This window comes from Eublepharis macularius, chromosome 5 (assembly GCF_028583425.1).
Source record: "Eublepharis macularius isolate TG4126 chromosome 5, MPM_Emac_v1.0, whole genome shotgun sequence".
NCBI lineage: Eukaryota > Metazoa > Chordata > Lepidosauria > Squamata > Eublepharidae > Eublepharis > Eublepharis macularius.
Window position 1 is genome coordinate 40,780,573 of NC_072794.1, and position 14,127 is coordinate 40,794,699.

A 14,127-nucleotide genomic window follows, 5' to 3' on the forward strand; every position below is an offset into this window, starting at 1 on the left:
TGGAGTTTTAGAATACGCAGCCAGGAAGAGTCCTTGATCTTAGTGGATGCCAATTTTATATCCATTAAAGGAAAGTTTCATATTGGAGAAGATGCTCTCTATCAAAACAGACTGGGACTTAAAAGTCAAGATCAGATCAGTGTAATGAACTGAGCCCAGAAATGTGCAATCCTATGGAGAGTTACTCCAGTCTAAGCCTATTGATTTCAATGAGTTTAGACTGGAGTAACTCTGCATAGGATTGCATTGTTACTCAGTGCAGCAGTTGTCACATGAATCTAATGTTCTTTTGTTTGTGTATTTTCTTAAAATGATGTGCTGCAGCTTATTAAACCAGTTGAAGTTTCTGTACAATCTGCAAGGCTAGTCTCCCATAGAATGCATTACCATAGCCTAGTCTAGAAATCACTGAAGAATGAATAATAATTGTCAAATCCTTCTTTTCCCAAACCAGAAAACAAGACTGCAATGGTGTTGAAAGCCAGAAGGAGTCTAGGAGAATCAACCAGGTCATAAATCTTCTATCCACATCCCAACAAATATAATCAAACGAAAGTAGTTTTATACTTCCCTAAGGAAGGGAGTAGACTAGCCACTATGCTGGTGTATCTCTGAGATACGTCTGTGACCTAAAGATGCACCAGCAAAGAAGTCCAGCACCGCCACACCATTACAAAGTCACAGCCCCCACTCAAAGCTCTGCCGGTGCATCTCCCTACACTGATGCGGCAGGAGTTAGCGCCTTAAGCTTCCCCAGCCTAGGAATGCTCCCCAGAGTTTCACTAGCAACAGTGAAGAGTTACACCTGCAAAAACTGCAGTGTGGCACATCAGTGTCCAGGAAAAGCATTCCTCACTAATCACCAAACCCCTGGTGCCCCAAGGACCATGGAAGGCCATCAGGTGTTGCAGTTCACACCCACTGGCCTCCAGCCAAACTGCCACCTGCAGCCAACACCAGTTTCTAATGGCCAATGTAAACTCTGTGAGTGGACAGGCCAGATCCCAAGTTGTGTAGCACTGGGCTGTGTGTGTCAGCAATGTGTCCATCGTATGTAACATAACCACAGTAGCAGCTCAAACACACTTGGGGAATAGATGTTCTCTAAAGGAGCACAACTCACTGACAGATTTGGGAGAGGAACCAGCCACAAAGGACCCCAGACCACTGCAGACCTGATTTCCCCTCACGGAGCATGCCCCTGGCTAGCAAGGTCAGTTCAAAGACTCTCTGCACTGGTCCCCCATCCCCTTGTTTCCTTCACACATACACACTCACACACCCCATCTCAGCCAGGGGCCATGGCCACAGAGGATGGCCTCAGCATTGCTGTTGGCATGGGGCTGGGCTGCTGGAGGATTGCCACTGACCATGGCTCTTTGGGGGCACCACCCTCTACCCCACCCACTGCTGAGCTAGGATCCACTTGGCCAATCCCTGATGGCTTGTTATGGCGTGGTAGAAGTGGGAAGCCAGTCATGTGTCCATGCTTGTGCCCAGGGGTCAGTTCCCAGAAACACATTCCCATAGGTGAACCATTGATGATGTGTTTCAAATCCAGATAGGACCTGCCCTGCAATCTGTCCTCATGCCACCAAGCAACCAGAACCATTCATACCCCTCCCCAAATGTCCCCCCAAGTATCCCCTGAGCCATCTCCCCTTTAACATGGCCCCAGGAGTCCAAGGGAGGGCTGTGCCTGGGAGGCAGACATGGCCCTCAACCGGGCCAAGTAGGGCAGTGGAGCCCACTCCAGGCAATATAGTACATCATCTTAAGTTTACTGTGAACACATGAACACCAACAATTGTTTTGGCCCATCCCCCATGCTGCTGGATGACCATGTGTTGTGCATGGTATATATGGCAAAAAGCTTGGTGAGCCTTAGGGGCTGCATGGCCCTGGGGTTCCTTTGTAGGGAAGGCAAAGGAAGTGCATCTTTAGTTGGCAGAATGCCTGCTCAATGACCTTGAGGCTCCAATGGTGGCCTTGGTTGCAAGTGGCATAGTTCACTGGTTCATCTTGGTGTCCATCATGAGCAGAAGATAGCCCCAGTCACCTGTGGTGGGGAAAAGGATAGCTGTCAAGACACCTGATAGCCAAGTGAGAGGTCCGCACCCCCCCAGTGGGGACACTAACCTAGCAGCCAGCCCCTGCCTTCCAGCCAACCAGCCAGCAGATGGTTGAAGCTGGGTGCAGCGAAGATCTGTGTATCGTGCACTCTTCCTGGACACAAAGTCCATAAAGATGCCCTGGTCAGCATGTTCAAGCTACAGAAGTGGTTTCAGTCACAACAGACCTGTGGCTAATCCTGGGAGGCTGTGAACACTATACAGATGCAGTCTATGGTTCTCATGATATTTGGGAAGCCCATGAATGTGGAGAACATGGCATAGATGGGGGCCAGCTCTGCCTCCTCCATGGGGAAGTGTACGTGCTTCTGCAGGTGCTGGAGCATGATATCTAGGAATTTGCAGAGGCAACTAAGGATTGGGACACCTCCAGCACCTTGGCCACGATCACCCAGAATGAGCCTGTGGTGAGGAAGTGGAGGGACAGCAGCAAGTTCTACAGGATGGGGTGGGTACCTGAGGCCTAGCGGCTTGCACAGGGCTTGGATGGCTGCCCTGTACAAGCTGAGCTATTCCAGGCAACTGTCATTGGGAGCTGCAGGGTGCTGATGTGCTCATGGTAGTACCTCCTGCAATGTCACTTTGCACCCCCATACTCACTGGCCCACAGCCATGCCCTCTAGCCATTGGCCTGGCCCAGGAAGTGAGGTCCATACCCCAGCAGTGCTTTGCTGCTGCCTTGCAGCCATCCTGTGCTTCATGGGGAGTAGGAACTCATTCTGTACTCTGGAGGTTCCCACAGAGAAAGCCCAACCCCCTCATTCCCCTGGGGCATGTAGCCATGACCAACGATGCCACTGCCAGCCTACCCAGACTGAAGCGAAAAAAGTGCTCTTGTGCAGCTTTGTGATTGTTTGCATCATGCCTTTTGGTGCATGATGGCAGAGCACATCTCTGCCTGGGCCACATTGCTCAGACAGAGCTGTCTGTCCTGAATCAGTGGAATGACACTTCTGGGCTGGCTCAGAGATATGTGCTTGACCTCATTGCTCAATAACAACAACAACAACAACATTCAATTTATATACCACCCTTCAGGATGACTTAACACCCACTCAGAGCGATTTACAAAGTATGCCATTATTACCCCCACAATAAAACACCTTGTGAGGTGGGTGGAGCTGAGAGAGCTAGAAGCTGTGACCGACCCAAGGTCACCCAGCTGGCTTCAAGTGGAGGAGAGAGGAATCAAACCTGGTTCTCCAGATTAGAGTCCTGTGCTCCTAACCACTACACCAAACTGGCTCAAGATGTCACCTATGACTGGATGGTGGTGAAGGGTCTGTCCAGTGCTGAGGCTATGCTGCATCCAAAGTTTCCACCTGTCATAGTGGGTGTCTGGTGGGTATATGGCATCATAGCCATTGTTCAACCCCAGGGAGGCCAGCAGGTGTTATGCTGAGCTGTTAGGTCCAGGTCCAATTCAGGTCCAGGTCCAGGCACTCATGCAGGTGCAGTGATCATGGACCTGGTTGCAGACACAAGGGAGGAGAATGTTGGTATGATTAGGGGCCCATTGACCCCCCATAGCCTCCAGCTGGCCACAGCCCACCATTCAGGAAGAGATGTAGGTCAGCAATGGAGCAGCCACCCCCACTGCAGCAGCTACAGAGATGGACAACAGTGGAGGTGAAATTGCTGTGGAAGCGGGGCCTGGCTGTGTGCCCACTCATTGCATGGGCAGACACCACCAACTCATGAGTTATTCTCCAGCCCCCAAGCTCCATTACCCTGACCTTCTCCACTGGTGTCATGGAATATTTTCATACCCTCACTCCTTCAAGACCAGCCATGGAGGCTGTTCTAGTCATCTTCTGGACCTTGGGCATTGGGGACTCCTGGGGGCAACCAGGTGTGGCTGAGGCATCACAATGGGTGGACTTCTTCAGATGGAGATGGGGTCTGCAGAGGATGGGAGAGATGCTGGCAAGAAGCAGCTGCATCCTAAGCCAGCCCAAGATGCTGTGGCCAGTGTGGTTGCTGATGGGGCTGGGAACTCAGTAGCTGCCTGGCCTCCAGGTGTGTAGCCTATACAGAACATCCCCCCCCCATCCATACCAGCAGCCATTAAGAAGGAGCAGCTGGAGACCAGGTGTGAGTGGAGAGATAATGTGTCCCAGAGTCAGCAGTGCTTGCAGAGGTACAGGGGATAGCTACTTGCCTCCTTGAGTGGCTGGTGGCTGTCACGGGTCATGGGTAGGCAGCAAACACATCAAGGGGATGCTGTGTATATGTCCCAGACACAGACGCAGACATGATTTGGGGGGTGGTGTGTACAGTGTTGGGGGCCTCGCCCTCTCTCTGCCTCCATTATGTTTGGTCAAGGCTTGTGCTTTAAGAGGAGTGGTATGGGGGCCATAGGTATTGCCCAGCACTGCATAGACCTGCCACTCCCCACCCTTCTCCTCACATGTCCCTGGGGCAGTCTCCTTGCAGCTGCTGCCCTATGGTTGGTTGGTTGCACTATTGTGCCCTGTGACATGTTGTAGGTTTGATGGCATAGTTGCTGGAGGTGCCAGCACAGTCACAGCCCATGCTGTCTGCAGACAGCATGGTTTTCCCATAGGGAATGGTCCAGTGGTGCCATTGTTGTATTACATTGTTGGTTCCAAAGTCAGACCTGAAACCAGATGGAAATGGATCAAAAGAATCAGTTTCATTCAAAAGCATATAAAGTTGTCTAGTTAGTACCCTCTCAAGAATCTTGAGCAAAAAAAGATTCTAGACAGCCGTACAATTATTTACACCATTTGGATCTAGAAATGGTATAGAGCTGTCATGCTAAGAATGATGCTACAGTTTTTTGATCTGCATTATACATCTTGGATTTGTTGTGCAAGCCTCACTGGGATTTTATATTTCTGTATTAAAATCTCCTCTTTGAAATGACCTTTGGTTTCAGAGTACTGACTGACAAAGCAGTTAATCAAATAATAGCTGCTGGCTCTCTCAGTGCAATATCTGAAATTCAAAACACATTCAGTAATATTTTAAATGCAATTACAGTGTGATCCTCCATCCTGCCGGGATCTGAAAGATGGGCGATTGTAACTTACTTTGTGGTGAATTCTAAAAATGATTTACTATAATCAGGCATTTAGATTGTATTTCACTGGTTTGAAATACAAACACTCACTTGAAAAACATTAGGTGCAAAACCACAATTCCTTTTGAAATATATTTTGAAGAAGAGATACTAGGTAAAATTTGTGCAGGTCTGGTAAGGGTTTGATTCCATAGGCATTGCTCTGAGCATTCGAGTAGCCAATATTAATCCAAAGCAAAGGCAAGATCCCTGTGACATCGCAGTAAACAGTTCCTCCAGAAACATAGGTGGTTTGGAGCAGGTGCATTACAGGATGGATTCTGGCTCCAATTTAATGGAAGAGGACTGGATTAAATAGAAGGGATCATTTTCTTCCCTGGCTTGGAAGAGGGGAAGGGGCCAAGGTAAGTTGTTGTCTGAATAGTTGAAGGGTGAACATGAGAGCAAACTCACAATGAAAACTCACAATGAAAACAACAAGGTCAAAGACCCAGACAGTCAGGAATGTTTTGGTTCAATGTGAGCTATGAGGGAAAATGCACAATAAGAAGACCCATGCCATATATATTTCCTGAGGAAGCTTTGCGAAACTAGGATAATCAAACTGGTTTATAGGAAAAGCGAATGTGGGTACAGTTCTTTGTTTTGTAGACTATTAATATGGCACAATCATTTTGAAACTAATGATGCAAAGCAATTAATTAGTGAGAACTTGATTAGTGGTCTGATTGCTCACTATGGGGTGAAACCTGGTCTTCTATGATGACTGTTTTTCTCAGTAAGTGTAAAGAGATTAGCCTTCTGCTGCATGTCAAGAGATTAGCCTTCTGCTAAGTAGCCAGTATCTTTGTTTCTTGGCCTCATATGGTGACCTGATGGGAGCAAAACTAAGATGAATAACATAAACAACCTAAGCAGGTCTACTTGGAAGTAAGTGCAGTTTTATTCAATGAGGCTTATGCAGTCCTTGTCCACTAGAGGGAGATAAAGAGTTGGGGTATTCCTTATAAGGACAAAAGGCGCAATTTTCCCTGAGAGACTGGAGGGCCTGAAACTGCAGGGAGAAGCATTCTCACCTCAGAAGCACTCCTTTCTATGAACTCTCTATGAATATTGTAGGTATGAGGATTTCTTATACTTATTACTGGAAGGGAGGATTATGTTTATATTAATTGGCTGTTAGTTTGTAATTTGATTATTGTTGAGACTATTTGAAATAGATATTATTATATGTATATTTTCCCTGAGAGACTGGAGGGCCTGAAACTGCAGGGAGATGCACTCTCACCTCAGGAGCACTCCTTTCTATGAACTCTCTATTAATGTTGTAGATTCCTGTAAAGAACAGAAGACATCCCAGTGCAGAGCACAGCTACAAGTTGTTGCATTTCAAGGGACTGGCTAGAACAGTGATGGCGAACCTTTTTGAGCCCAAGTGCCCAAATTGCAACACAAAACCAACTTATTTATTTCAAAGTGCCAACATGCAATTAAACCTGAATACTGAGGTTTTAGTTTAGAAAAAACAACTCATACAGTTGTCCAAACTAATTAACATCTTTTGTCTTAAAAGAAAAACACAATAACAGAGCTTTCAATGATACAGTTTTTTACTGGGAAAAAAACATCAACTCTAGTATATGAAAAAAATTATTATAGTAATACATTGTACACATAGCCTGAAGCCAAGTAATTTATATAAACATTTTAAATAATTATGAGCATGGGTCATTTCCTAGAAAAAGAACTGCAGGAACTCATTAGCATAACTCATTAGCATATCTCATTAGCATATGCAACACCCCTTGACATCACCAGAAGTGTGTCAGAAGGCAACATCCACACCTCAGGCCGCTTTCCCCCAAAATCTCCAGGTATCTCCTTAAAGCAGAATGAACTCAAAGCAGCTTACCCTCCTCTGGAGAGCCAGCCCTGCTTGCACACACACATTCACTCACTCACTCACTTTCTCTCACAAGTCACAAATGAAAATAAAGCAGCACAGCAGAATGAATTCTAAGAAGACCAGCCCCACTTGGCTTGCACTCATTCTCTCTCTCTCCCTCCCCCCCATGAGTCACAAATGAAAATAAAGCAGCAGAGCAGAATGAATTCAAAGGAGACCAGCCCCACTCAGTTTGCACTCATTCTCTCTCTCTCTCTCCCTCCCCCCCATGAGTCACAAATGAAAATAAAGCAACAGGGCAGAATGAATTCAAAGGAGACCAGCCCCACTCGGCTTGCACTCATTCTCTCTCTCTCTCTCTTCGCCTCACGAGTCACAAATGAAAATAAAGCTGCAGAGCAGAAAGAATTCAAAGGAGCTTACCTTCCTTTGGAGCCCAGCCAGGAGGAAAAGGAATCACGTGGGCAGGGCCAAAACCCACATGACCTCTTTTCAGATTACTGGAACACTGTTCCAGCGCGTCACGCCTCCAAATGAGCCCTGGCTTGCATGCCCACAGAGAGGGCTCTGCATGCCAGCTGTGGCACATGTCCCATAGGTTCGCCATCGCTGGGCTAGAAGATGTCAGAAATACTGAGACCTGGGTCTGCTCAAGTAAAACAGGCCTGTTTTGTTACATGATTGTTGTTGTATATGCTTTATCATTGTATTGTTCCAAATAAATGTTTACTTTTTCCAAGTTTGTTCATTGTTATTTTTTATAAACGCAAGTGTCACAAGGTGGGATCACACTATCATAGACATGAACTCTCCCAATTCTTAAATTAGATATATCTATTTATTTGCTGTTGCTTTCTTTTACATTTACTCCCAGGAAAGTGTTCTTAAGATTGAAGCCTTGGTGTCTTACATAAACTAATGAATCTGCTAAATCAACAGTGCCATCCTAAGTAGAGTTACAACCACTCTTTCAACTTGGGATCTGACAAAGATAGCCTTGACTCTGGAAAGCTCGTATGAAAATCTCATTGGTCTTTAAAATGCTGCTGGACTCAACACTGACATTCCTAAGGCCATTGAAAGTAATGGTTTTAGAAGGATGCAACTCTTCTTAGGATTGCACTGTAAGTCAAAAGTGTTGACATCTAGGCCTGTTATTAAACTGTTTTGCTGGAGCCACAGCTGAGAAGAAACATGATTTAATACGGTGTTGTGTGTGGGCAAAGTAAGCAACTGGGTATCCAAGGATTACATCACTGAGGCTGGGTGGAATAACAGCTTCAACCATAAAATGTAATATTTTTTCATAAGGGCAGCAGAGGGGAAAACATACTGGTTCTAACATAGTGTATTGACAGTTTTTAGCAGCTAGGAAGAAATGTATTTTATTGAAACTGCTGTGGCTGAGTGAGCTTTTGCCTTCCTTAACCAAGCTTATTATGATAAAGATGAATGGTCTACTGGCTCAATTGCCTTATGAATTAGCAAAAGAGCACAGAAAGGCCCAGGACAGCAACCCCAGTTAAAGTAAACATCAATACCTCTCAAAAATGGCATAGTCTTTATAAAAACAATCAGTTATACACTTTGGGGCTAGACTCCATCAATTTACCATACTTCTACCAGAAGTAAACAGGGAAAAAAAGAAATTCCAACAAATTACATTGAAAATGAAATATAGACTCTGAGGGGGGAGGGGAATTAAAATTGATGCTAAGACGCAGCAGGTTTTGAATGAATGGCATGAGGGGTGTTAAACAAGGAGGTAACCTTTCTTGCATCACTGAATGTTCACCAAGTGAGACAACTGGAGGGAGACAAACCATAAAAGACAGAGAAAATCCCCTGAAACATATGCTATTAAATATTTTACTGAATAATGTTACAAAAGAACAGGGAGATCTTTTCCAGTATGTGGTGACAGCCACAAGAGTACTATATGCAGCAAAATGGAAAACAGATTCGTGCCCTGAAATGCCTGAGTGGATAGACAAGATGTCTGAATATGCCTCAATGGCTAAATTAACTTCCTATGTGCACAACAGACCAATATCAGAATTCTGGAGAAAACTGAAAGATTTCTTTGATTATTTAGGTTAAAACTAAATTAAGGTAATTATATTATAAAGATAAAATACAGAAGAGATGACTGATTAAAAATAATTGACATTAAAATGTGGGTATAAGCAACTAAGGAGAGGGGAAGAGAACTATTATATAATTTAGTTGTGCTGTTATATACTTTGAATATATTTTTCTGATAGTTTAAATCTAATTCAAATGTAGTGCTTGTATATGTTTTATGCACTTTCTATTGTTGTTCATACCTGCTCTGCTCCTTATACCAGCTGGGTTAAGGTGGGGGTGGGCATTGCCACCATTGCCACTAATACCAGCTGGGTTAAGGCAGGAGATGGCATTGCCACCTGCTCCACTCCTAATACCAGCTGGGTTAAGGTGGGGAGTGGGCATTACTACTTGCTCCACTCCTGATCCCAGCTGACTGAAGGTGGGTGGGCATTGCCACCTGCTCTGCTCTAATACGAGCTGGGTTAAGGTAGGGGGTGGGCATTGCCACCTGCTCCACTCCTAATATCAGCTGGGTTAAGTTGGGTGGTGGACATTACCACCTGCCTCACTCCTAATACCAGCTGGCTGAAAGCAAGAGCCGGGTATTGCCACCTGCTCCCATCCTGGGCTTCCCATCATGGCACGTTTTCTGAAGGGACATGGTGCCTTGCCTAAACTTCCCTCCGTGGCAGCGCCCTCTGATGGTGAACCAGGGTATAAAGTGAGTTGTCTGAAATTCGCTTACTCAACTATATAGTAAGATTAATTAAGAGAGACTCTATTGGGACTGCATACCTTGGGGGACGTTTGGCTTATTGTTTTGTGCATTCTTTTTGCGTTGAATTGCAATACCAAAGGAGTTGGCATTATCAGCCTCATAAAAAGTGGAACTTTATATAAAAGCTTTTGGCAACGTTTGCCACAATAGTGGGTTTGCCTAATTAATTATATTGTGTTGGTCTCTAGACCTTACTGTTGTGGGTTGTTAATTACATGTTATTAGGAGCAGAGCAGGTGGCAATGCAACCCCCAACATTAACCCAGCTGGTATTAAGAACAGAGGACTTGGCAATGCCCAACCCCCCCTTCACCCAGCTGAGATCAGAAGCAGAGCAGGTGGCGTTGCCCACCCACTGCCTTAACCCAGCAGGTATTAGGAGCGGAGCAGGTGGCAATGCCCACCACCCACCTTAACTCAGCCAAGATCAAGAGCAGATCAGATGGCAATGCCCACCCTCTTTTACCTGACTGGGATCAGGAGTGGAGCAGGTGACAATGTCCCCCCTAACTTAACCCAGCCGGTATTAGGAGTGGAGAAGGTGGCAATGCCCATCCCCCACCTTAACCCAGCTGGTATTAGTGGCAGAGCAGGTGGCAATGCCCACCCCCTGCCATCACCCATTTGGGATCAGGAGTCGAGCAGCTGGCAATGCCCACCCTGTGCCTTCACCTGGCTGGGATCAGGCACAGAGAAGGTGGCAATGCCCGCCCTCTTCAACCTACCAAAAGAAACCACTGAGCAGGCGGCAGTGCCCACCCTGTCTTCAACCTGCCGGAGTCAGGCGCCAAGCATGCAGCAATGCCTTCCCCCCTTCAAGTTGCCGGAATCAGGAGCAGAGCAGGTGGCAATGCCTGCACCACCTTCTCCCAGCTGGGATTAGGAACAGAGCAGGTATTAATGCCCGCTGCCCATCTTCACCTGTCATGATCAGGTGCAGAGCAGGAGGCAATGCCTGTTCCTCCCTTCACCCAACGGGGACCGGGTGGCAATGCCCACCCCCCCTTCACCCAACTGGGATCAGGAGCATGGAGCAGGTATCAAAGCCCACCACCCCTTCATATGGCCAAGATCAGGCAGATCAGGCATGGAGCAGATGACAATGCCTACCCCCCTCTTTCACAAGCTGGAATCAGTGACGGAGGAGGAGCGAATGCCTGCCTTCCCGCCCTCCCCTTTTCTAGAGCCCGTTGTATTTTTTCCCCCACAACAGGCTTTGTTGCTAGTTAAAAAATATTATCCTTCTCCCTCATTAAAATCCATTAATACAATCTCTTAATTCTAGAAGGTTGCAATTTTTTTCTCATCCAGTTAAGAAGGTCCCCCAGAAGGAATCTTGTGGGCCTCTTTTACTGCTGAAGTTATTTACATGTGTTAAGCCAATGGCTGAATCTAATGATCAAAAAGATAATATTGGATTTCTTCTGAGACAAATTATTTCTGATCATATGAGTATTAAATTTCATTATTTAAATCTAAAAATATGTCAACAGTTGATTCAGTCCCTGGATGAAAAGAAGATACTGGAGCAGATGGAGTGGTTGTTCCTTGATCTTTGATGCAATGATCCCTCCAACTCTTGTTCTAAAGTAAGTTTATTGCTGCTTCTCCTCTTTGCTGTAACAAGTAGCTTCATGGAAATCTTGTTGCAGGATTAAAAAGATCCAGTTTAGTGCTATAAGACATAAATTTACCTTTTTCCTGAAATCTTCAAACCTCACAGCTACATAAATGTTAAGGAAGATTTAAGAGTTTACTTCAACAAGTTGAAGATTATTTTTTGTCATCTGGATAAGGCTGCCTCTAAATCTTGGGTGGAGCCTGGAAATGACATTTTTAAACTGAATGCAATTAAAGAGCTGAAATTTATCCTAGTGCAAGACTTTAATGGAACCACAGAACTCTTTCATTGTAACTTTTGTTGAAAATCTGGGGCTACTGAAAAAGGATCCTACCATTAGTGACTTCTTGTGTTAACTTACATCCTTGATTTCAGCTGTGTCCTCATTATCTTTTCCCAAAGTATCTGAAATGTTAGGTTAAAGGATATTTTTTGCCTCTTGCCAATCTTTCTAAGTATAGACTTGAAATAGCCTCAGTAACTATAGCTGCAGCATCTTCTGACTGATAAAAACCTATGTATATCAACTTTTTAAAATTTTGAGCATTGTTGGAGAACCAACCCTGTTCCAGCACAGCCTAGCCTCCCTTGCCACAAATAACCTACTTGTTCATACTTACCATTTAATTAACATGTTTTAATTGTTCAAAGCATGTCACATGATCTCAGCAACCCTTATGTCACCCCTGTAAAATTGGGCCAGTATTGAAATGGAAAGTGCCATCAACCCCTGGTGGGGTTTTCATGGTAAGAGACAAACAAAAGTGGTTGGCTATTTCCTGCTTCTGCAACCCAGGTCTTCATTGGAAGTCTCCCATCCACTTACTAACCAAGGCCGACCCTGCTTAGCTTCCATGATCTGATAAGGCTTGCCTGGGCTATCTAGGTCAGAATAGGCCAGTATTGTTGCTTCTGAATTTCACATTATAAAGGGACACTGAGATTCAGAGACAGTGGCTTCCCTAAGATTACCCAGTGAGTTTCTACTAGAGATGAAATTAGATTTCTTAGTTCATAATTTATATTCTTAACCACTTACCAACCCTGTAGCACTGTTCCCCACTTAGGCACACAGAAAAACAGGAGCTATCTGTTCTCATAAGTGAGAGATCTGGGCAGGGGAATATATCATCAGGACATACATTTTTCATCCTATGGCCATGCCAGGAGAAAAAGCACCTGCCCAGCAAATCTTCATGGGCCATCTCTGTTTGCATAACCATAAATTTATTCAGTTTTTCACTTAATCTGAAAAAAGCATTTAAAAAATGTAGCCTAGGCTTTGGGGATGCACCATATATTCACTTTGAAATCATTTGTTTTTAGGAAGCCCTATATTTGCATTTTCAGATGTTGGGACCTTTTGAATTTCTTCATTACTTGATACACCCATAATTGAATTTTGTACATGTATATATAAATGAACATTTATCTGATTTGTGATTCCTCAGTCTACCACATTTAGTGTCATCATGTTTCTCTGAGTCACATATAAAAGTTATTTTCTTATCTTGTGTCGACTTGTTATCTTGGTTTAAGTTGCAGCGTCTATTATGTGATACTGCCAAAAAAGCCATCTCCAAACCTCAAAGACATTGAGCAAGATTTGACCTAGGAATGCAAAGGGAATACAAGAACTAAGTACATTTATTCTGTCCTCAGTATCAAGGTCCTAAGGCTGACTACAGACTCCTCAGGAGCAGGAATCTACATAACAACTGGAGGTGGCATTTGGCTTCAGAACAACATGGAGGTCAAGGTCACAGTCTGGAGGCTGTTGGGTCTGCGTTCACTAGATGAGCCATAAGCACTGGCTATGTGAACTGGCTGAACAAGCAATGCTATTTGCTTAGTCTAGGGCTTAAATACAGTGCAAAGGAAGAAGTCCTACATGTTCCTGAGTTCTCACCTGCCACGGCTTGATTGAGACCTGGTCCTGCAAAAAACTATACATGCCTGAGCAGTGATTTGCTTTGATGGCAGTAACATAGGTCACCAGCCTGGCAGCTTGTTACCAATATGGTGTCTCCTTGCAAGCCTGCTGCCTCTGCTGCTCGCACTGAGTGTATGTGTGTGGGGGCGGAGAACCTATGGGACTGGTGGTTTAGGACCTGGCCCTACAAGGGAGAGGCCTGGTTACCTTGGGGTCTGGTGAGCCGGCAACATCATCTAGTGCAGAGTCCTGGGGCAGGTTCTTGAAGTGAGACCTCAAAATAGTCCCTGGCTCTTAATGGTCATCCTTAGATGAGGAATCTGCCCCTGAGTTTGAGTCTTTACAAAATGGATAGTACAATCCTAAATAATTATCTGCTTTTAAATCCATAGAAGTCAATAAACTGAGACGGTTACAATTATGCTTAGTACTGTACTATACATTAAGGCAGCAATTCCATTAAGGGAATGTCCCATTGAGCTCAGTGGTATGTACAACTCAGACAACATGCTTAGAATCACTCTGTACAGTAATCAACATAACTATAAAAGAGTTTAAAACTCTCAAGCCAGTTGCATATTTAATATTTTCCAATCATGTGAAAGAGGTCATGAGCGCTCCACAGGCTCTCTTGTTCCTCC